Source organism: Nannospalax galili, unplaced genomic scaffold (assembly GCF_000622305.1).
Source record: "Nannospalax galili isolate Female #2095 unplaced genomic scaffold, S.galili_v1.0 scaffold346, whole genome shotgun sequence".
In the NCBI taxonomy this organism is placed as follows: Eukaryota; Metazoa; Chordata; class Mammalia; order Rodentia; family Spalacidae; genus Nannospalax; species Nannospalax galili.
Window position 1 is genome coordinate 8,290,641 of NW_008357637.1, and position 24,765 is coordinate 8,315,405.

The window sequence follows — 24,765 nt, forward strand, 5'->3', positions numbered from 1 at the left end:
GCCTGGCCCCGGTCTCCCCGAGGCTGCTCTTCGTACTCCATGGATTCCCATGGAGGCCCGGCTGGGGTCAACCCAGGCTACAGGACCGCGGGAGGTGGGCGCGGTGAGTGTGCAGCCGCGCAATGCGCGGATAGCGTGGAGACCGCGGGATCCGGCCGCCGGTGGCTCGGAGCGCACCGAGCCAGCGGGCTAGCGGGAGCCGGGGGCGGGGAGCCCGGAGCGCCGCCCCGCCAGCGCGCCCCGCCCGTGGGAGAGGAGGGGCTGCGGCGCGGAGGACCACTGGAGGCGCCGCGCCGCCGTCCGCGCTGGAGACCGCAGCCCGGCGCAGGCGGCGCCCGTCCTCCGCGCCTGGCGAGCCTCCGCCGGCCAGTGCGCCCTGCTCCCGCCGGGGCCCGATCCTTCCCCGCGATCGGCGGCTCGCCCTGCAGGTAGGGGTCCTGGGTGCGGAGCGGACGCCGGGGGAGGACACCGCCTTATCCACAGCGCGGCCCCGGGGTATTGTGCGCGTCCAGAGGGCCGGGACCCCGGGAACGCGCCGTGGGCAGCTGCAGCCCCGGTCCCGGAGCCATCGCGGTCCCCGGCAGCTCCCCAGCCGGGTGGCCCCGGGCGACCCCGGACGGCAGGGGAGTGAGGGCGGTGGATTGGTCTCTAACGCGGTCTGGATGGGAGGGGGCGCTGGTGTCAAGCTCCCCGCGCCTACCCGGCATTCCAGCCTCCTGGCACCCGCACCCCCCCCCCCCCCCCCGCGCGCTCCTCGGTGCCCACTGCTGGAGCTGGCAGGGGATGGAAGCTGGGGCAGGAAGGACTGATGTAATTGTCGGCGGAGAACCGAACCCGTGCGGGTGAAAGCGCCAGCGCCCGCGCGAGCTGACGCCTACGCCGTACTTCTCAGGGAATCCGAGGACCAGCTAGTAGCGGCTGCGAAGTTGTGCATTGGTTTCGCGGTGCGCGTGCACTGCGGACTGCCCTCGCCGGCCACCCCTAGCTAACCCAGGCTGGCGTCCCTGCAGCCCTCCCTGCAGCCTGCGTCTACGCTGCCGGCTCGGGCTTAAGCTTCCTTCCCGGGTTCAGATCCGGACAGGGTTTGCATTGCAGTCAAGACGTGCTTCCCCTGCGGCGAGCCTGGAGCTGCCTGCAATCGCGTCGCGGGGATGCTAGGGGAGGAGGGGATGGGAAACCTGGTGAGGACGCTGGGGAGAGCCGATCACACCAGCAGATTTTCAAAAGCCTCTACTCTATATACACGCACCCGCACGCCACGTCCTAAGCTGTTTTTGAAAGTTATGGCCAGATACTGATTTGGTGACAATTCTGTGATCTACCTTAGGGTTGTTGAAACTAGAGACCCAAAGCTGGGGAAAGCATTACATAATGGACATTCAAACAGCAGGAAACTAAGCGGACAGACCCACTGGGTTGCCAGATTCTCTCTCTCCCGGACAGAAAGTCCTATAAGGCTTTTTCTTTATAAGAATTTCCATTTTTAAGTCTCTGGGATGGATTTAATACATTATATATTATATTTGATCTTTCCCCTGAACAGCAAAATCATTGTTATTGATCATCTTTTCTTAAATTTAAAAATTGCATATTAATTGCTAGTTAAAAATCACAGAACTGGTTAAGAAATGTAATATTCAAAGGCAAAATTAAGAAATTTCCCATCTTAAAAGTATTAAACTTTGTTTTCTCTTGTTTAGTTTTTGCATATATATATACTTTGGAAGCATTTCTGCAGTTCTGGGAACTGCGAGTTCACTATGTTGGTATTTCTATCCAGCGCTACAGCATTGCAGGTACAAAGACTAATAATAAATGAAACAGAAGACCTCGCCGTATTCTGGGAAGGAACCGGTTCCCAAGGTCGAAGGGAAGCTGCAGTGTAAGAGCTATAATCACCTACAGAGAATGTGCATGCCTCTTTGGGTTATAAGGAAGGCCCTGATTGGTGGAATATTATTCCTATTTTCTTTGCAGCCAGATTTGATGTATTTTACCCTAAAATGTTTTTCTTAAGATTACAGAGTATTTTGAAATTTAAAACCGTTGCTTTGAGCAGGCCTGAAAATCCTGTTTCTGCCCAGATTTTCAGTTGTGATGTTGGTGACTTAATTATACATTCAGTGAATAGACTGCTTTGGGGGATACTTCCATTTCAGATTATGATGATTATCAGATGTCTCTTGGCTTTAGTATATTGTAGTTCTGTTGGATTTTGCAGGATCACATAATGCATGTTGTCTTATCCCTACTTTTCTTCAGTAAGGATAATGACCTTTCAAGATGAAATATTTTTGGTGGTGCTGTAGATGGATACTAAGTTATGTGAAACTATAAGTAGACAAAAGTTTCATCTGATTACTCATGGAGTTGTTGACTAGGAGATTTCATTTTATTAAATTCCTTGGTTAACTAGCATTCCGTGTTCAGTTGCTGATCCCTTACTGAGCACCCACTTTATTCCAGACACTGGTCTAGACACTGGCAGGGTGAAAGCCTGATCCTGCCCTTGTGTCTGCTTTAAGAAAGCTAAGTATAAATTGTCAAAAGAGAGTTTTTAACTGCATAAGTTAAGAAGTAATTATTATACTTTATAAATCTTGGACAAGTTTCTTACCATCCCTTGTTTCTCTTCTTTGATCAGCTCCACTCACTGTTATATCACTGAGATTCACTCATGTTGTAAGTAGTGGTAACTCACTGCTGTATCATGTCCATGTGTATCCCATAAAAAATAGGTTTGTCTGTTTCCCAACAAGTGGCTACTAGTTTTTTCTCATTCCCCCAAAATTGCAATTTTACTACGATCATTCATATTTCCTGAGGTGCATGTGCAGGCATTTCTCCTGGGTTAATACTGAGGAATAGAATTGCTGGTTTGTAGAGATGTATTCAACTTGCCAAATGTTGCCAAGACTAGTCCAAGACAAGGGAGCCAGGGAAATAGGCAAACACAAATAAGCAACTACAAACAAACTTCTTTTGCATATATCTGATGAAATACATATTTTTAAAAGCAAAAAAAAGGATGATGAACATAAAACTTAAGATGTCATCAGTAAGATGACTCAGCAGGCAAAGGTGGGCAGGCAGCAAAGCCTGATGTCATGAGTTCTATCCCCAGGACCCACATGATGAGAGAACTGACTTCCACAAGTTGTCCTTTGACCTCCATATTCACACCATGAGGCACATGTCACCCCTCACAAGTACAAGCAAATAAAAACCTTAAAGAAATGTAAGGATGAGAGTTGCCTTGGGAGGGATCAAGGAGATAACCACAGGTGAATATAAGCTAAAGTTATAGGTAATGGTCTTAATATGGTGCTGAGTTCATAGGTGATCATTATATTAAAAAAAAGAAAAAGAGGGTCTTATGTTTTATGAAAAGGTCTTAGAAGAATCAGTGATGATGATTTCAAAATTCCTGGGAAGAAGAAAGCAAGGATGGTAGAGCTGTCCCAAGATAATAGGCTTCTGTGGCAAAAGACCTAGAAGATGTCATTGAAGGACAAGCCACAGTCCCTCTGTTTATGCACAAATTGCCAAGAGTTCATGAAGGAGGTTTGTCGGAAGAATGAGCAGGAAGTAGTCATGAGAGGAGAAGAGCTATTTGGGATGGAGGAAATGATAGGACCACGAGAGGTGGGAGGCACGGGACAATTTCCCAACAATGAATCACTCTAGGTGTTGTTAAGTCTAGGGTGGAGGGTAGAAGAGATTGAAGGTAGGAACCCTGGTTGGCTGCCAAATGAACTGAGAGTAGTCAGGTTTGGAGCAAATGAAAAAGACTGAGTTGATTTTAAAAATACTGAGAAAAAAATCCAAGCCTTGTGATCCTAGATAAGGAGAGGAAGAAAGAGGCAGAGATATTTGACTAAGTAAAGGAACTAGAGAGGTTATGATGGGAGCTTTCAGATGTTAAATATGAAGTTAGTAGATAGCAAACTTCTGTTTGAACTTCTGTGTTCTGTTTGAACACATGGCTTGGAGCTCTCAGGAGTAGTGAGGACCTTCAAAGTTGAAGAATGGACACTGATAATGTATCTGAGTCACTGTGGAATAGTCTATGAGAGAGAATATTACAGAAAACTCATTCGTATTGTCTACTTACTGATGTAAATGAACTAAGAACTAATGGCTAAGATACTGTGATGTGTCAACATTGATGGTGAGGTAAGTTTACAGAGTTGAGGGAGTCCTGGGGTTAAATAAAAAAGATTGGGTCAGGACAGATTACTGGTGTTATATGATATGAGGGTGGGGAACTTCTGAATCTGAGTTACTGCATGCCTGAAATAAAGATGCTAATAGCCACCTCACAAGGGTCCAGGAACCTTTAGGTTTGCTTTCATATTGTTGCCAATGAATATTGCCAGATATGGACATGTGCATGTATATTCTCTCGTCATACCTCTGTCACAAGTATACAACCCTCTGAAGGTCTGCTCATTGTAACAGAGAGTTGCTTGTGCTCCCTTGTGGAGACAGGGATGCCAGATATTTATTAGTTTCCTTGTTCTAACAGGTTCTAGCTATGTAGCTCAGGTTGATCTTGAACTAATTATGTAGGTCAGGCTGACCTCCTTCACAGTTCTCCTGCCTCAGCTACCTCACTGTTGAGTTACAAGCATTTGCCACCATTGCCTGCTCACACAGGGAATTTCTAAGGATATTGTGGAATATTTATAATGTCATTTTGACTGCGTATCATTTTAGGTGGTTATTTTATAAGTATTGGGATAGGTTTCCTGCATTATAAGTTCCCTAATTCCTTTTCTGAGTTTCTATTTCTTAGTATCTTTTTGTTATCTCTTTTCTCACTGGTTTTCATCAGCTGTTACACTAACTGGTGACCGTGTAGTAATTTTCTCTGACATAACCTAGTTTTCAGTTGTCTTACCCTGCCATAGCAGTTTGGAGAATATATTGCTTATAGTTCTAATAACGGTTAATGGAAATGTGGCAGATTCTTTGATTTCAAAAAAAAAAAAAATACTGACCTCCCAAGGGAATGAAGCTTATTGTGAAAAACCTCATTGCAGCGTAGGAGCCAGTGGCCTCCATGATGGAGGATGATATCCACATCCCTGCCTTCAGCTGTACCTTCTTCACATAACTTAAATTGATAGGTCTAATGCTTTGAAATCCAAAAGGGAATTAACCCTGGTTATGAACTAAACCCTGGTTAATGAACTAAAGGTAATTTTAGGGATAACTAAGGGTGAATGTGTAGTGCATCTAAGTTAGTGAAACTGGGCATCTGCCATTCTGGACTTTTACATCTATTCCTTCCATTATCCAACCCAGGCTGATCACTTCCAGAGTGATCTGGCCAATGTCTGGGTCTCATGCCAAGGTGACATGGCCATATCAAGTGCCTTTCTTTTCATAGACCTAAAGTTAACCGAACATCTACTATGTGCTAATGCTGGGTCATAAATATGTTTGTCTTGAAAAGCCAACCTAAAACAGAATCTACCAATAACAAGACGTCACTGAAATTGGATGTATGCGTGTGCGTGTGCATGTGTGTGTGTGTGTGTGTGTGTGTGTGTGTGTGTGTGTGTGTGAATCTGCTTTTGGGTTTGCAATTTGCAGAATCTGTTTTTTAATTCTTTTACCTCCACTTTTCTAGATTTGAGTTTAGACTTCCTTGAGGTTAGAGTGCTATAGAAAAATAAATGCAGCCCTTGCAAAGAACAGTTACTTTAAATGTAGTTTTTATTTTGTTTTTGCTTTGTTTTCATTTTTTAAAAACACATTTTAAAGCTTAGAGTAAATCCTCTTGTGAAAACACTTAAATGTTATCAATAGAAGCAAGACAGATTGCTGGGTTAATTAACTTACTTTTGAACTGATTTTTTAAAAGGAACAGTTGAAAATTAGCAGAGATAAGTGGTTACTAAAAATTCCAAGTTAGGGACTGGAGAGATGGCTCAGCAACTGCCTATAATTCCAGCTCCAAGGGGATCAACACCTTCACTTCCAAAGGTACCTGCACTCAAGTGCACATACAGACACACAAACACAGATACACAGATAGACACACAGACAGACACACACACACACATACACACATGTAGGGAGCCAGTAGATAACACATCTCACCACAAATCAGAAAAGATCCAAGTTAAATATTATAAAGAATTAGCATATTGAATCTTATGGTGTCCAGATTGCTTTGTTTTTAAAGATTTATTTATATTTGTATGTAAGTTTCTCTGTGGGTGTATGCGTGTGTGCGTGTGTGTGTATGTGTGTGTGTGTGTGTTGTGCATACCTGTGCATGTGCACAGAAGCCTGAAGAGGGTGTCTATTGTTCTCATCCCTCAGCCCACTCCTTTGAGGCAGCGTCTCTCCCTGTATCTCTCATGCTTTTGCTGTTTTGGCATTTTCTTTTCCAGCAAGCCCCTTCCATCCTCCCTCTACACACTCTCAGATCTCAGTTACAGGTATGCCCTGCTGGTTACAGGAGTGCTGGGATATGAGCTCTTAGCCTCATGTTTGTGCAGCAAGAGCTGTTAACGATTGAATTATCACTTCAGCCCTCAAGATAATTTTTAAGTCGTGTGTGTGTGTGTGTGTGTGTGTGTGTGTGTGTGTGTGTGTATTGTTTGTGTTTACTTCCCTTGTAGTTATGCTATTAAATCATGATGTAAATGAATATCTGTAAATTCTTAAGGATTATATTCATAAGAGGTAAATCATGGAGCAGAAGGGGCCCAGAGGCCCAGAGGCCTCTCACTTCTGACAGTGGCTTGTGAGATATTTGAGGAAACTGAACTGAACAGGGCAACTGTCTGTGAAAATTACAGGAAGCTGACAAAAGGCAGAGTGAGGAAAGGAGGCCAACTCAGGTAGCTAAGTATCCAGGACTAAGGGATAACTAGGGTAGAGGGAACATTAAGTTTCAAATTGAACTATTAAACTTAAAATAGGTTTATATAAGTAAATAAATAAGAAAACCAAAGTTATATAAATGACATTCAAATAAAATACTGGAATTGTCATTTGACTGTTTCATGAGTATACAGGATTAAATATAAAGAATTGATGGTTAAGGCTGGCCAGTCAGTAGAGTGCTTGCCAAGCATGCATAAAGTCTTGGGTTCAGTCCCCAGCACTGTATAAAGTGGATATGATGGTGTATGCCTGTAATTCCGGTACTTGGGAGTTGTAGGCAGGAGGGTCAGAAATACAAGATAATCATTAGCTACATAGCAAATTTAAGTTCATCTTGGGCTACATGAATAAAAACAACAACATTATACTACCAAGAATTAATTTAGAAATGTATGAGTATTACACAAAGAATTAGCTGCTTCTTTAGAGCTGATGGATTATTGTTCAAGTTTCATTCTGTTGCTGGTACAAATACCATGACCAAAAGCAACTCAGTGGAGGAAAGGCTTTATTTACTTATATTTCTAGGTTACAGCCATCATTGAGGGAAGTCCGGGCAGGAACTCAAGTAGTAGCTTTAGGCAGAAACCATGGAGGAGCAGTGCTTGCTAGCTCATTCACAGGCACATGCTTAGCTAACTTTCTTATATAGCCCAGAACCACCTGCCATGAGAGTGCTGCCCACAGTGGCCTGGACCCTCTCTCATCAATTAATATTCCAGACACTCCCTCACAGACATGCCCACAGGCCAAACTGTCATCTCAGTTAATGCTAACTAGGTCAGTTATCTTCTTTTTCTGTTTAAGCAGAGCTACAGGCTATTTTATCAGATGTATGAAGAAAGCTCTCTGACAGTAGAATAAACAAGAAAAACATACTTTTGTTGATGTGTGAGTGGCTGTTGGTTCTTAAGATGTTAAGGCTAAAAGGGGTTTAAAAATCCTTTTCAGGGACAGGTTATGTAGCTGGATAGGTAACATGCTTGCTTGGCATGCATGAGGGCTAGGTTTGATCCTTAGCACTGCAGAATGGCAAAGCCAAACCAAACCAGCCAACCAACAACAAACAAGCAGAGAAACAAACAAAAGCATTCTATCAATGACTTCCAGTTTCTGAGAACAGGGAGCCCAGAGCCTTGCTCACAGAGACCCACCCTTTTGTGCAGATAAGGCTAAGAGATAGTTTGACAAGTAGCAATTCTGGTAATGGGGATGGGAAATAAAGCTTGTACCTTAATTAAGGAATTAAGGATAGATGAATGAGAAAGTGAGCTGACACTGAGATTCTTAACCGTCCTTTTGTCGTATATATTCACTCTCATTCTCTCCTCTGACTAGAAAATGAAATGGTGTATGTGTAGTTTTCCAGTGTTTGACTTTTTGACAATTGTAACCTTGATCCAATAGACAGAGAAGAATAGGGAAAAGTGAAATTCTCTTGTGCTGGCTCCACCTGTGTCTTTCCTTACACTAACAAGAAAAAGTCAAAGCACAGGGGAGTTGGGTCAGGGATAGAACATTAGCTTTTACTTGTAGGATCTTAGTGAAGCAGTCCTATTGGTAACTCTTGAGACAGACCCATTCACCTTTTGAAGAGCACAGAAGTGGGAGGGAGAACAACAGCTGGTATTTTTAGGATCTTTTTTTCCAAAAGTCAAACCTAAAATAAACATGGCCTCAATTTCTAGCAGTAATGTCACTTCACATGTCCTAAACTAGAGCTACGTGATTTAAGTTTATCTACTTCTTTATGTTTGTGATGCTGGGGACAGAGCCCAGGACTGTGGGTATACTAGGTTTTACCACTGAGCCACATCCCCAGCTCCTTATTATAAATGGGAAGACCTGGATATTTTGATACATAGTACAGTGTTGTGTGTAATAAACTTATTAGCTACCTACGTATCTAACAAAACATTAAAATGAGTATATTTTGTGGTGTGTTATTTCTGGAGATAAAGTTGAAGGTCTGTTTTATTTTAAATTGCCATCATATTTTTGCTTTCTATTTATCTGTAGCAGCGAGACAAGCTTTTGCATATTCTCACCCCATCAGGCAACACATCTGAGCAGTTTTTATGGTATAATTCCCCAAGAATAGAAAAAGCACAGTTTGAATGGCATGTAGATTGTGAGAAGACATTAATAAATTATTTTTGATCCCAATAAGCTTCAAATTGAGGCAAGAACTATAAAGAGAGCGCAGTCTGCAAGGTAGGCCAAGAAAATGTAGGATTCTTGTAAAGCTCCCCGAGAACAGAGCTAACTGTGAATGAACTCAGGTAATGAACGTGAAGCTCAGTATGGGAAGGGGGTAGAGGTTGAGGGGGTGGAGAGTGAGGGGGTAGATATTGTGGCCTTCAGAAAGTGCCAACAGAGGAACCTGAAAGCAGTAGAGGCCAGATATTTGGGAAGATGTGTCTATCAAAATAAAAAGCAAGCTGGGCGTGGTGGTACGTGCCTTTAATCTCAGCACTTGGGAGGAAGAGGTATTCATTCAGATCTCTGAGGTCAAGGCCAGCCTGGTCTGCATAGCCAGTCCCAGGCCAGCTGGGGCTATAAAGAAGACCCTGTCTCAACAACAACAACACAAAAATAAAACAACAATAAAATAAAAAGCCTTTAAACATCTTGAAACTGTAGAAGACACATGCTAAACAGTTGACAAATTAAATCCATTTGAAGAAAGATGCCGAGTATAACAGGCAGAAGATAAAATTTACCACATTAGAGACTATTTACAACATCCCTAATATTCAAAGAGTTCCTGTGTATCAAGAAGAGAAAATGACTGCTGACCTAATAGAAAAGGCAGAGGAAATGAACAAGCAATTCATTCCAAAGAAAACTAATTAGAAGCGGCACTTACAAATACAGAATGATGCTCAATTTACGAGGAGAGAAGTGCAATCTTAAATTATTTAATCTCTTCCATTGGCAAAAAAAATCATGATATTTGTTAATACATTTTGGTGGTAAGGCTTTAGGGAAACCCATGTGCTCATGCATTGTAGGTGGAACAAGACAGTACAGCATCTATAGATAGCCATTTGGCAGTATCTACTCAAATTAAAAATTCACCCCAGGAAACTCAAGGGGTTTCATTTATAGATATGCTTTGCAGAATGAATTTACATTTGTTATAGCATTGTTTAAGGAAAAAAATTTTAAAGAAGTAATTATCCTTAGCTGGTTAAATAAATTGAGAGAAGAAACAAAATTAGGTAGCTGTTAAAATGTACAAAGCTGGATGTGGCAGCGCACACCTGTAATCTCAGCACTCAGGAGTGGAGGCAAGGCAGATCTCTGTGATACTGAGGCCAACCTGGTCTGCAAAGCAAGTTCCAGGCCAACTGGGGCCATAGGGAGACCTTGTGCTGCTCTTGCAGAGAACCTGAGTTTACTTCCCAGTACCCATGTCAGACAGCTCATAACTGCCTGTAACCCCAGCTCCAGGGAACCTGATGCCCTCCTCTTACCTCCATATATACCTGCACTCGTATGTGCACACACACACATATATACATAATTAAAAAGAAAAGAAATCTAAAAAAAAATGTATGAGACTGCTGTACAGAATGTTACTGTTATGCAAAGATCTCTAGGATGCAATAACATAACAAAACAAGACACAGGCTAGAATATTGCTATCCATATTAAATATGAATATACAAGTGTGATTTTGGTTGTAACTGTCCATAAGAAACCCATAACCGTGATTGCCTCGTGGAAAGAAAACCATAGGATTGGAGTCAATATGGTCAGACACATTTTGTTCCTGTGTTCCCTGCACAGCTTTTATATTGTTAAACTTGTGAACATACTATCTATTCAATCCAAGGCAGATATAAACATTTTTTTTTCTTGGGTTGGAACGATGACTCAGCAGAGATGCTTTTGTGGAGGACCTGGGTTTGGTTCCCAGCACTGACACGGAGGCTCACAACCATCTCTAACTCCATTTCTAGAAGATCCGTTGCCTTCTTCTGGTCTCTTTGAGCATTGCACGCATGGGTGCCCTTACCTGCATATAGGCAAAACACGCATACATAAATTAATTAATTAAATAAATAAATAATTAAAAGTTTTTTCTTAAGGATCATTTTGGTTGAGTAGTTAGCAATAGAATTTGTTGTAACTCAGAGGTCCATTCTGTGTTGATGGAAGGTTATTGACGTCAATAACCATTACTACTGCCTGCACAGGTTAAAGTTGAATACAGAAGGACACTGGAAGCATTTGTCCTTTGGAACAGACTTGGTGCCTGTTGGTTATAGTTACCCTGCTTATATCACTGTGCCCCTAGCCTGCTGGTTTCACTGGAAGGAGAGACAGGAAACAATGAGTAGGACCAGGGTATGGATGGGAGTTCTAGAAGAATGTGGAAGGCCTTGATGGTAGAAGCCTGAGGCTGGGAGAGCACAGAAAGGGAGATAGTTGTTGCTACTCTGGCTCCATCCAGTGCTTCTGTGATGGAACCAGGAGAATGGCACTCTGTAGTCTTGACACCACTTACTACCCCTGAAGTTTGCTCGGGTGTTCAGATTCAGGAATCTGAAATTTTTAAATGTCTTTGGTTCTGGGAGCTAGTTCTAGTCATCACTGATCTGTTCCCAACCTCTTTCATCCCTTGAAATATCCTTTCTCTGGAACATTTTTATCATACTGCCTGAATCTGTGGTGGATTCTGTTGTCCCATAAACATGTGATTCTTGAGTGTTTGTGTCATCAAGGCTATGTCCTCCTAGAGCCTGCAAAGAGTGGCAGATGTTAAGGTACAGCCTAGCAAGGAGAGAAGCAGAAGTGGTGCCAGAATCACTGGGAGACCATTGCTTTGAGAAGAAGGATCATATCCAGTGGGAATTTCATAGGCAATGATGGCAATAGTTGTGAGTTAGTTATACTGAAGAAAAGAAACTTGGGGATGATCAGAGATACCATGGTGAAAATAAGTTCCAAAAAGAAACAAAAATACTTGAATTTTCATCCTAAATATTTATTTATTCAAAGTTAATAGACAGCTCTTCATTTGGATTTGGTCATTTTAAATCTGAAATGATACAGTTGGGGTGGGAGGTCCTATAAGTCTCTTTTAATCTCCAGTCATGAAATTAGGATCAATTATGTATCCAAATACATGGTTTGGGTGGATAACACCCCCCACCTCTGCTGTATGGAAGTTCTGCTTTTTTTGGTGTTCTGTCATTTTTTACAGAAGTCGATTTGGAAAGTAGGGGGAGCAGTGTGTGAAGGGAAGCTTAGGTACCAGAGCCAGGTGAAGAGCAAAAGATGACAGAGGTGAGTGGAAAGGTCAGAGAAGCTCCTGTCACACAGAAGGCATCCCAGGTGGCCTCTGAAGGCTTGATTTTGTGGTGGATATGGGAGAAGCTGAAGGAATTCTGTATATGTTCCAGGCTGTGGGAATTTCAGGATGAATATGTCTTAGTTACATCTTTCCTAATGGAATTTTTAGAGCAGGTTTCCTCTTACATGAATGAGCATTTAGCTACTTTCCTTAAGAGATTGTGTAGTGTGTATTGAATACAGGTGAGCGAGGCACCGTGCTACACTCCTTTCCCTTTGCTGTCCATGCAACTTTTTTCGGTACATTTCTGTGAAAATAGTCACAAAGAGTGTGTATATAATGTGTGTACATCCATAGGAATAGCCCTGGAATGAGTGTCATGGATATCCAAGTTCCATTCCCTGCTTCCCCATTTCCCAAGCAGCTGATCCTGAGTCAGCAACCTTTCAGTGTTTCCTTGTCAGATAAATGAGCGTAAAACAATGGTCCTTTGAGTCTTGTAGAGACAGGAAATATAATTATTAGGTACTATGTAAGGTTTATATTTACCTAATATCCAAATTGTCAGAAAACAGAGCTACTTTTTGTTATTATTTTGAGAGTCTTATGTGGCCCAGGCTGGCTTCAAATTTGATATGTAGCCAAAGATGACCCTGAACTCTGATCTTCCTGCCTCTACCTCCTTAGTGTTGGAGTTATAGAGGTGTTCCAGCATGCCCGGCACTACAGTTTCTTTCTGTAATCTTGTTCAGTGATAAATGATATGGTGTGAATTATGTGAAAATATAATTATGTGAATTATGAGAAAATATAAGCTGAAAATTCCCAATCTCTGATGTGTTGGGGCTCACTCACTGAGATGGGGCATCTGGGTGCTTCTGAGGACGGCATCCTCCCTCTGGCTGCTTTCTCTTCAACTATTGCATTCCACACCCAGGCCTGACTCCCTTTACTTCCAGGACCCACCACCCCACCGCAGTTCTTCACAAAGCCCAGTTTTGTCACCACCTCCCTGTCCTGAGTTTCCCATCCCTGGCTTCCTGTGCCCTGTGCACCCTTGGTCTTCCTGAGGTTGCCTCATTGCATGTTATCTTCCCATGCAGAGGGAGTTTCTTCACTGGGACAGAACCTTTACTACTTCCTTATGTCTGCAAAACTCCTGGGTTGGTTCGGCACATGTACCTTGCTCATTTTTCTGTATCCATTGAAGAAGTGCTATCCACAGTTAACACCTCATTAAACACAAACCTTTTCCCTCAACTTTAAATCCTTAAAAAAAAGAGAGAGATCGTGCTAGAATGATTTATAGAAACTCACAGAGACTCAACACAATGACCTTCCTGAAAGTGATGCAAAGGAGTCCAGACTGAGAAGCTCAGTGCCGTTCTGCAACAGCTGACTTCTGGCTGTGGAGACTGAACAGTACTCGGTCCTTTTTCAAATAATTCCACAATTCACAATTCTCTTTTGATTTGTAAGTGCCTTTTTTGGGGGGGGGGTGCTTTTTGAGACAGGGTCTCCCTGTAGCTCCAGCTGGCCTGGAACTCACTATGTAGACCAGGCTGGACTTGAACTCACAGAGATCTGCCTGCCTCTGCCTCCCAAGTGCTGGGATCAAAGGCATGTGCCACCACACCTGCCTATTCTGTTTGTTGTTTGTTTTAAAACATGGTCTCATGTAGCCCAGATGGGCTTCAAATACTGATTCTCCTGCCTCCACCTCCCAAGTGCTGTGGTTAAAGGCATGTGCCACCACATCTGACTATAACTGACATTTAAATTTTTCTTTTTTATGTTTATGTGTGTATATGTATGTTTGTGTGTCACGGTGCATGTATGAAGGTCAGGGGACAACTTACAGAAATTGGTTCTCTCCTTCTAGCAGGCCTGGTAGCAAATACCCTTCCTTGCAAAGCTATCTTGTCAGCCCAAGTTTTTACTTTTCTTAAAAGTCTTTTTTTTTTTTTCCTCCACCAGGAATCTGAGATCTGTTCATATCATCTTTTTCTGCAATGAGACTTCTCTTTTGACACATGAGAGCATAGGTCAAAAGTCATTTTATTTCAGACATTCTTTAAAGTACTGAGAGTGCCTTTTGCCTCTCATTTTGCTGAAGCTGTTTTTCTTTAGCTCAGAGGATTCTTTTCCAGATAGTAAGACCCTGTTTTGAGGAAAACAACAAAAGTTAGGTCTGCCCTTACACAGAACATTGGAAATGAATTACCAGTCTGATTCTTTTTTTTTAACTTTAAAAAAAATTTTATTATTTTTACTTTATATGTACGAGTATATTGCCTGCATGTATGTGAGTGTACCCGTGTCGTGCAGTGCCGCAGAGGTCAGAAGAGGGCTTTGGATTCCCCTGGAAATGAAGTTAAGGACAGTTCATAGCTGCCATGTGGGTGCTGGAAATCGAACCTGGGTCCTCTGCAAGAACAGTCAGTGCTCTTAACCACTGAGCCATCTCTCCAGCCCCTAGTCTGATATTCTTTAGATGTTTTGGCATCTCAAGGTATCAGTTTATTTGACAAGGTAGTTCTTGAATACCTACTACGTGCTAACTTCTGCATTCTTGAGTCAGAAAATGTACCGTTTTCATGGAGCTTACATTCTCATGAAGAGAAACAGCCAATGAAAGTTCAAGATTGTCGTAGATACTCTTAAGAACCGTGAGGTAAAGGAGACTGAAGAGACTGAAAGCAATTGGTAGATTAAGGGCATCATTTGCTATGGTGCTGTAATGAAGTATCACAAATTAGGTCACCTGAGACAACTGTAAGATATTTCCTCATTGTTCTGGAATCCAGAAATTCAGAATCAAGGTAGATCCTTCTTTAACTCTTAGGGCAAGACATTTCTTGACTTGTAGCATTATGACTCCCGTCTCTGTGTCTCTGTGTCTGTCTCCTATAAAGACACCAGTTATAACAGGTTAAGGGATGAATGATCTTATTTAAACAGATTATCATTGCAACACAGTTATTTTCAAGGAAGGTAACATTCTGGTGTATTAGGGATTAGAAGTCAATAGTCAATATATCTTTTTTTTTTTTTTTTTTTTTTGGGGGGGGCAAAATTCAACCCATAGCAGGGGACTTTTTTGGATAGACCAGTCAGGGAAAGCCCTGTTGGGTGGAGATATTTGAGATGAGCCTTAAAGAGGGAAAAATTTGGGTTCAGTTCCCTTCCCAGCAGAGGCAATAGCACTTGTAAGGCCAGCAAAATGAGTCTGATGGATTCTAACATATACATTAGGTTTTGTACCTTTAAAAAGTACAAAAAAGGGCTGGGGCTGTAGTTCAACAGAACACTTGCCTCAGTACTATAAACAGGAGTGAACAGCCTGGTGTGCTGGTGCAGGTTTGTTGTTCCAGCATTTATCAGCCCAGGCTACATAGCAAGACCCTGGCTGTAAACAAACAAACAAAGAAAAATGCAAAGAAAAATCTGATTTGTGAAAACTACTTTTATGATGGAAATCCATCCATAGGATTTTATTCTTATTCTAACTGTCTCAATATATAGCTAGGACTAGCCTCAAAGTTGGGTCCTCCAGTTATGGTCTCCTCAGTGTTGGTATTAAGGCATCTGCCACCACACCTGGCCCTCAGGATTTTTGGATCTCACAGGATATTGTTATTTTGTTTATTTTTAAGACAAGGTCTTATATAGCCTAGGCTGGCCTTGAATTCCCTCTATAACTGATACTGGTCTTGAACTTTTGATCCTTCTGCTTCCACTTCCCAAATGCTGGGATTATAGGTGTGCAAAGATTTTATTCTAAAACAGCCCTGGTTACTTTTTTGTTGTTGTTTATTTATTTGCTTGTTTGTTTATTGCTTGTTTGTTTATTTATTTATGAGACAGAGTCTTCCTATGGACCAGGCCAGCCTTGATCTCACAGATATCAGCCTATCTCTGCCTCCTGAGGGCTGGGCTTAAAGACAGCACAACCTCTCCTGGCTCCATTACTTTACTTATGGTCTGGCAGACAGAAATAGTTTATCTTTAAAAATTAGCTGCTGAGAGTGTGTGTCCCTGTATAGGATTTCTATATTAAACCTCACCCACCCATGTTTCAAGGGCCATGGTGGAAGTGGAGGTGGAAAGATTGTAAGAGCTAGATTGAACCTAGGACTTCATGCATTCTAGGTAAACACTCTACTAACTAAGCTAAATTCCAAGCCTTTAACCTTAATTTTTACAGTGAATGACTGTTTAAATAAGGCTTTCTGATTTAAGTACGTTGGTGCAAAAGCTGGTAGTTTGTCTAAATACAAGACCTTGAATAAGTCATTCACCCAGTTTCTGCCCTCATTGTCACATTTGTTAGATAAACATAAAGCTGGGCGTGGTGGTGTATATCGTTAATCCTAGCACTCAGGAGGCAGAGGTGGTAGATCTCTGTGAGTTCAAGGCCAGCCTGGGGCTACAGGGAAACCCTGTCTCAAAAACAAAACAAAACAACAAAAAAAACCACCACTAACAACAAAAATAGTATCTGCCTCATAGAGTGGTTGGGAAGTTATACTGAGTAATAATGCATGTGTATTTCTTAGAGTAGGGCACATAAAGGTGCTAGCTGTTATTATTTTTACCATGTTAACTGAAAATTAAGATATATAATGTTCAATAATGGTAAAACTTAGTGTATGTATAAAATGAGAATATGCTCATAATGTTTCATGCTCTGTTACAAATCCAAAACTGGTTTGCGAGTGAAAGAAAGATTTCAACAGTGTTCCAAGGCTCTGCTGTGCCAACAGCTTGTTAAAGGACTTCCTATACTTATACACTTATAGCAGTGACAAGAGTCTCATCTCCTAGGGAGAAAGATGATGAAGCTTCGTGGCTGAAAAGGCCAAAGATAGAAATTTAGGAACTGATGACATTTTTAGGGAGCAAGAGGAGAAAGCTGATGGAGAGAAAGAACAGAGTAACTGGAAAGAATCATGTCTAAAAGTCAAGAAGAAAGAATTCCACGGAGGAAAAATGTAGCCTGGGGTACAGAGTGAGACTCTGTCTTTTAGCAGTATGGCTTGTTAAGGTGCCAGCAGTCATACATAGCTATGTTTACATCATAGGATCACACTGAGTGGCTGACTATACCATCCAGGTTTGTGTCAGTATACTCCACAGGCTGCGTCCACCCTTTTGACATCATGACATAACTGTCATGTAACTGAGTTACCAAAAAAAAAAAAAAAATCTCAAAAGAAAATTCTCATGTTGTAGGTGAGCTTACAGTTTTGTGTTGGGCTGGATTTGTAGCTATCCTGGACCATGAGTTGGACACACTTGCCTGAGTCTCTCGTTCACACATTGACCAAGGGCATATTTCCCAGAATGTATCCCCTCCTTGCACAACATAGGACTATATGGTAAAATTCCCTGAAAGACCTTTTCTTTTGAACCTTCTAAAAATGACTGTTCTTGGGACTAGTTAGCATTTTGTTTGCCAAGCAATCCTCAAAGCATTTGACATGATTATCCTCTGGTTTAAAGTTTTGTAGTTGCTCTTGGAAGTGGGTATTTATTAATTCTGCTATTTTACAGATGAAAGGGCCAAGTTCAGTGAGGAAGTGGCTAGCTCACAGTCTGTCTCCAGCAAAGCTGGATTTGAACCCAGACTGGCTATGAAGCTGGATGTGTACTATGGTTTTAGAAAGCAGTCACTTGGCAACCTGTTTTCTTAGGACACTTTGTATGACTTTAATTACCCATTCATTTTAGATGCAGACTGGATTGCTTCTTGACCTTTTGGCTAAAACCAAGCATAGATGCAGGGTGAATATGACCCAACTTTCACTTAAAGAAGCAACACTGGCCTCTGTGCTGTTCTTTAAATAAATCAGGCTTATTACAAGGACTGGGGGTGGGGGGGGGGGGGGCTCCTCTTCACCTCTCCTGTGTCAGCTCAAAGTTCAGAGAGACCTTCCCTGACACTAGCTTAAAGTATGCAATCTGAGAACATCGCCTCCATCATATGTCTGCCCCTAGTTTTAATGTCTTGGTGAACGACTGCTATATTCTCAGAACCTAGCTCCTGAAGTGGACTCAATATTTGTAGAACAAATGCATGAATGGATTTTAAGTAATCGCTGATGGTATTTTGGCTTTGGGGAGATTTAAGAATGTCAGTTCATGTCAGGTATTGCTCCTTTCATATTTTCATACTGAACTTATATGTTCTTTTCTTCTTCCCTCCCTCCCTCCTTCTCTCCCTCCCTCCCCTCTTTCCTTCCAGATAGGGTCTTACTATGTAGCTCTGGCTGTCCTGGAGCTTGCTATGTAGACCATGCTGGCCTTGAACTCACAGAGATCTGCCTGCTTCCATAACCATGCCTGATTATATATGTGCCTTAAAAAAATAACTTTGCTGGGCATGGTGGCGCACGCCTTCAATCCCAGCACTCTGGAGGCAGAGGCAGGTGGATCTCTGTGAGTTTTCAAGGCCAGCCTGGTCTACATAGTGAGTTCCAGGACAGCTGGGGTTACAGGGAGGCCCTGTCTCAAAAATACCAAAAAAAAAAAAAAACCCAAAACAAAACAACTTTTGCCAAGTGTGGTGGCACACACCTTTAACCCTAGCACTCCAGAGGCAGAGGCAGGTGGATCTCTGTAAGACTGAGGCCAGCTTGGTCTATGGCAAGTTCCAGCTAGCTGGGACTACAGGGAAACCCTGTCTCAAAAACAACAACAAAACAAACAAACAAACAAACAAACAAAAAACCCCATACCACCCCCACCTCAAAAAAACCAAGCAAACAAAAAAACTAAAAGCCAACTTGGAGGGCTGGAAATGTAGCTCAGTAGTAGAACATTTGTCTAGTATGTGCAAGGCCCTAGGTTTAATTCCCAGCAAAACATACACACACACAAACAACTTTGATTTGAAAATTGGGCAGTATTTTGAAAGAAAGTCCAGAAACTGTTTCCTAATTTTATTTGTTTTATTTGTTTTTTTTTTTTTCTGCCGTGCTGGGGATTAAACCCAGGGTCTTGTGCATGCCAGGGAAGTACTCCTACACTGAGCTACATCCCTCATCCTTGGTTTTTTTGAACAGAGTCTTGCTTAGGCTGGCCTTGAGCTTGTGATTCTCCTGTCTCAGTCCTTGTGCCCAAGTGCTGGGAGTGCATGTAGCACTGCTTCCAGACCTGACTGGTTTTTAAATACCTTTTGCCTTTCCTTCTCGCCCCACCTCCCCATTGATGATTGAACCAGGGCCTCAGGTAGGCTAAGAGCACATGGTCTGCCAGAGAGTTTGGCCCTAAGCCCCTCTTGAACTCTAAACCGATACAAATTCATCATACAAAAACTTAGAAACACAGAATGGCGTATTTTCAAATCTCTTACGTTATTGCATCTAAAAACTTCCTTCAAATTTGAGTATAACCTTCACGTTTTTGAAAATTGTTTTCTTTCATTCAGCAGCATCTTGAATTTTAAGAACATTAAAAAAATTGATTTTATTTTTTGGAGCAGTTTTTAACACTGCAAAATCAAGCAGAAAGCTCAGAGCTCCCGTATGCGCTGCCCTCCCCCATGCAAGCCGCTGCCTTCAACACCCCACACCACAGCCGGCTGTTTGTTACAATCACTGAGCCTCATGGACACGTCATTATCCAAAGTCCATGGTTTGCTCAGAGTCATTCTTCCTATTGTGCATTTTATTACCTTGTGCAGATGTACGATGATGTGTACTCGCCCTTGTAAGAATAGTGAGCCTGCCCTGACGATCTGTTCTCATGCCAGCTCCTGCCAACTGCTAATCTTCCTACCGTCTCTATAACTAATCATAATTGTTTTTGAAAATTTTCTTACTATTAACATTTATTTTGATTTTTATTAGTATACATTCATTACATACAGTGATGAGTTTAATAAAGACATTTTCATTTAAGCATATCATGTACTTTGACCATATCGACCCTCTTGTGTTTTTCTCCTCCCTCATTTCCTCCCATAAGTCCCTTCTTTTTCCTAAACAGTCCCTTTCTAAGTTCATGTCATGTGTGTGTGTGTGTGTGTGTGTGTGAGAGAGAGAGAGAGAGAGAGAGAGAGAGAGAGAGAGATGATTTATATATGAAATTTAGGATTCACATATGGATCTGGAGTATCTTGCTTAATCTGATTGATCACCACTTCCATCTTTTTATGAGACAGGGACCACTACGTAGCCCTGGCTGGAACTTGCTATGAAAATCAGGCTGGTGAGATCCCCCTGCCTCTGCCTACCTCTGCCTCCCTAGCACTGGGATTAAAGCTTTGCGCCACCATATCTGACTTCCATTCATTTTCTTGCAAATGGTATAATTTTGATCTCCCTTATGGCTGAATAAATGTCCATTGTGTATGTACATTTTGTCTATTCATTTGTCTGCTGGTGATCACCTAGGCTTATTTCAGAGCTCTGCTATTGTGAGTAGTGCTGCGAAAATAATGTGAATATGCAGGTGTCTCCACGATGTACTTAGTTTCTGTGGGTGTGTTTCCCAGGAATGGTGCAGCTGGACCATAGTTCTATTTGTAGTTTTTTTTTTAAGGAGCTATGTGCTAACCATAACCTAAAAAATACCCCAAATTTGTGTGTGTAGTGTATGGGTGTGTACATGTTTGTATCTGTGGTAGACTTGCATGTGTGTGAACATGTGTAGACACTCGGGTCTACACTGAGTGTTTTCCTCTCTCATTTTCCATCTTATGTATTTGTTTAGTTTTGAGATAGGGTCTGTCACTGAACCTGAGTTTGCTCACTGGGTTTACAGATTGAACAAGTGAACTCCTGTTTTTACCCTTTTTCTCCCCAGCACTAGGGTTACAGAAATGTATCACCTCTCCCAGCTTTTAGGTGGGAAGTTATATTAGTGAAATCTCTACAGTATGGTGATCTAACAAGATCTGCATATAATAACAGAGCCAGTTGACATACCAAGGTGGATGGGGGAAATTTCAAGGGGTCCCACCTCAAGATGAAGAGCTATAGGTAATCACTAGATTCGAGGGAGGGAGAATCAGTTTTCTCCAGGGACTAACTCCCTAAACAGAGGTGCACAGGAGCACTGCTGAAAGGAATCAGTGTATTATATATATATATATATATATTTGCATATCTATAAATGTATGTATGTATGTATGTATGTATGTATATATGTATATGTAACAGTAATAATCAAGGAAGGGGACAGGGAATTGAGAGGGAGTGGGGGGTTGTGGGAGCAGTTTGGAGGGGGACTGGGAGGATGGAAACGGTGTAAAGACTTCACTCATGTCTAATGTTCACAAAAAAATTAAATAACAGGAAAAAAAAAGAGTTCTGGTCTCCTTTGCCCCATAGAAGGTGTCAGCATGTGTTTAGAACAGTGTGACAGTCACTGCTATAGAAATGGCACCCCCAAAGATACAACAGCTAACATGACCAAGGAATATTTAATTGAATCTTGGGTTTAAAAATTTTTTTTGATTTTTAATTTTATGTGTATGAATGTATTACCAGCATGTATGAACATGCACCTGTGTCATGAAATACCTGTGAAGGACAGAAGAGGGCATCAGATTCTGAAGTTACAGATGGTTGTTAGCCACTATGTGGGTGTTGGGATTCGAACCTGGGTCTTCTGTGAGGCCAGTGCTCTCCAGCCTCTGGATCTCAGTTTTTTAAGGGACAAATATTCAAATAGAAACATTTCTTCAAGTTAGCTTTGCCTAACTCAATTTCCATTTACCACATTGCTGATATTTAGCTAGTATCTCTTAATGACAGTTTGGGCACATTTTTATATTGAGAGGAAAAGGGGTAAGTGTTGTGGATACTGAAATCAGGCCTTGCTATGCTCATATGAACATCAGCTGGTCAGGGGTAATCCCTGAGAGTGAAAGAAACAACACGAAACTCAATTTCCTTAGTCCACACCAGGATTTCCGTGTGTCCTATCCAAAGGCAACATTTTGATTTTTTATTTCACTGTTAAAATTGTGCTTTTAAGCAAATAAAAGTTTCCTTTTTTACCCTTTCCCACACCCCAACCATTACAGTTAAAGAAGCTTAATACTTCATTAAAAAATCTATTTTTGCATTTTATGTAAGTATGTATGTATGTATGTATGTATGTATGTATGTATGTATGTATGTGTGCACAGGAGTGTGTACATATACGGGAATGCCATGGTGTCCTGTGAAGATCAGAGAACAAATGAGCAAGTTGTTCTCTCCTCCATCAGGTAGGTTCTGGGGCTCCAACTCGGATTGTCAGACTTGGTGTCAAGCGCCTTTACCTGCTGAGCCATCTCTCAGGCCCTTAATATTTCTCTTGATTTGCTCCAGAGGGATTTACTGCTCAATGTTTTCTGGGTCTTTTTTTTTTTTTTTTTTTTTTTTTAAATAATGTTTTTTTTTTTTTTTTTTTTTTGGGTTTTGTTTTCTTTTTTTCTGTGATAAAGTGTTCTACCCTGACCTTTGCCCTCAACTCTGCTAATGTTAAACTTCATGTTTTAGATTGGGAAACTGAGGCTTCAAATAGTTAAGTGACTTGCCCAATTTTTCTTGCCTAGATTTAGGGTTAAGTTCTCTGACTTTCTGAGATACTGAATCTTCATCTTTTAGCTGCCAGTGAGTTGCTCAGATATCATGGGGTGCCTCAGTGGGGATTGATAATTGTTAAGAGGGTATTCATCTACCCCCACCCCTTTTTTAAACCCCTCAAACCAATGCTAGTCAAAGGCTTTCCATAGAACCAGAAAGCTCTACTTATTCATCTTTTTAACTCACACAATCACATTGCCTTTTACATACTGGGCATTCAGTAAGTGTTCAGTATATAATTTTTGTTATACTGGGCATTCAGTAAGTGTTCAGTATATAATTTTTGTTAATTGATTCTTATAAAATTACTCTGTACATTGTTGCTGTTACAAGCACTAATTTTAGGTTTGTTTAGTTTGTGTTTACACTTTAGTCTTTGGTAACACTGAAGAAAGAAACTTTGAAACTTTTTTTTAAACTTTAATGGAAAACACATATCTTGATAAAGTAGTGCCGCATTCTAGTCTGAAAATGTCCATTCCAGAGCAGCTGACAGTTATTTCTACCTCCCTGTGAGAAATGTTTCTAAAAAAAATAAGAGAAAAAAAATTCCTTGAGAAAAGTGTCTAATTTTTCTCTGGGAACTGACCAACTGATGTGAAATGACAAGGTTTAAGAATTATATTGTTCAAGGCAGCAGTAAGGTTAATAACAAAGGTTAAATACATTTCTTTAAGCTGTAGGTACCAGAACTTTTTAAATAGCTTTGTTTGGGTTGAAAATGGGCCATTTGACACTTCTCTGCAAATCAACAACTGGAGTTCAATGCAAGCAAAGTTTTCTCTCTCTTTAGACACTTTTAAAAAGCTACCCACAAATCATGATACAACTTTCTCCCTTGGTGGCTGGCTTTGAAGTGATGACTGTCTTGCTAACAGGGAGACCCTCCTCTTATGTTGGAGGGTGATGGTGGAGTACTGTCCAGGGCTGTTCTTTGAAATTTTGTGCTATTTTCTTTAGTTCTGTGAAGTTTTTTGAAAGAGCTGGATTTAATTCAGAATGCCAGAGAAATAGCCCCCAAATTATGTGCTGTTACTAATGTCTATTAATATTGTATTGAGAATTGTAGTTAAATTCACCTTCCTGATTTGAAGATGGTTTAGAATCCTGGTTAGTACTCTAAAGAAAATATGGCCAACAGTGTTTGGAAGTGGTAGACAGCTGATTTTCACAAAATGAGCTCAGAATGACAACTTAAGAGGAAAAGAACAGCCAGCCTTCAAAATAATGGCTCCTTGGGGATTACTCTGAGACTGTTTTGTGACGAGCAGATGCCCTAAGTATCTGTCACCATATTTTCAGTATCTCAGTGTCTAAGACTTAACCAGAGCATTTGCCTTTCCAGCATCACCCAGTCACTAAAAGGATCTTGGAAGTCATTGGTCCACCTTCCTCACTTTGTATATGAGGAAGCTGAGTGTCTATGAGTTGAGTGAGGTGTCCAAGTCTGTGCTAGACCATCTGTCGTACTGACCATGACACACCCAGCTCCTAAAGCATTCACAATCAGGTATCTGGTACACAACCCAGTAGGTTAGATTTGCAAACAGATATGCAGATGCTGAAAAAATACTGACAGAGACCAGTGGTATTCATTCCCATTCTGAGATGTATGTCTGATGATTAGTGCGCATGGCTGGTCTTCCAGGTGCTGGGTTAGTACTGTTATAGTACTTTCTCAGATGTGACATCAGCTTTCAAATCAGGTCACTTAGTTGGCAAATATAGATGGATCCCTTTGAGAGTGGCATAATCTGAGTAGAGTATGGATTACAGCTATTAATCCAAGTCCTCGAGTGAGGCACTGTGCAAGTGCTTATGGTAGTGGAATCTTGTAATAATACATTTTTGTTTCCCCTCCTGACCTTTGTGCTACTGTTGTCATGTTTAGCTTTATTTATGTAAGAGATACCACACTGAATTATTGCTATTTTTGTTTGAACTGTCTTTAAAGGGAGCCAAAGAATTTAA

General features: G+C 41.4%; 1 protein-coding gene across 6 annotated transcripts in view; it reads left to right on the plus strand.

The window, feature by feature from the left end:
• The first annotated feature begins 261 nt into the window (after window positions 1-261).
• Osbpl6 (oxysterol binding protein like 6) overlaps window positions 262-24,765 on the plus strand; it is a 216,951-nt gene continuing 192,447 nt past the window's right edge. For all 6 annotated transcript variants that reach the window (XM_029557255.1, XM_029557253.1, XM_029557252.1 and 3 more), the window contains exon 1: window positions 262-428. The gene's annotated coding sequence lies outside the window, so the exon portion shown is untranslated. The remainder of the gene's footprint in view (window positions 429-24,765) is intronic.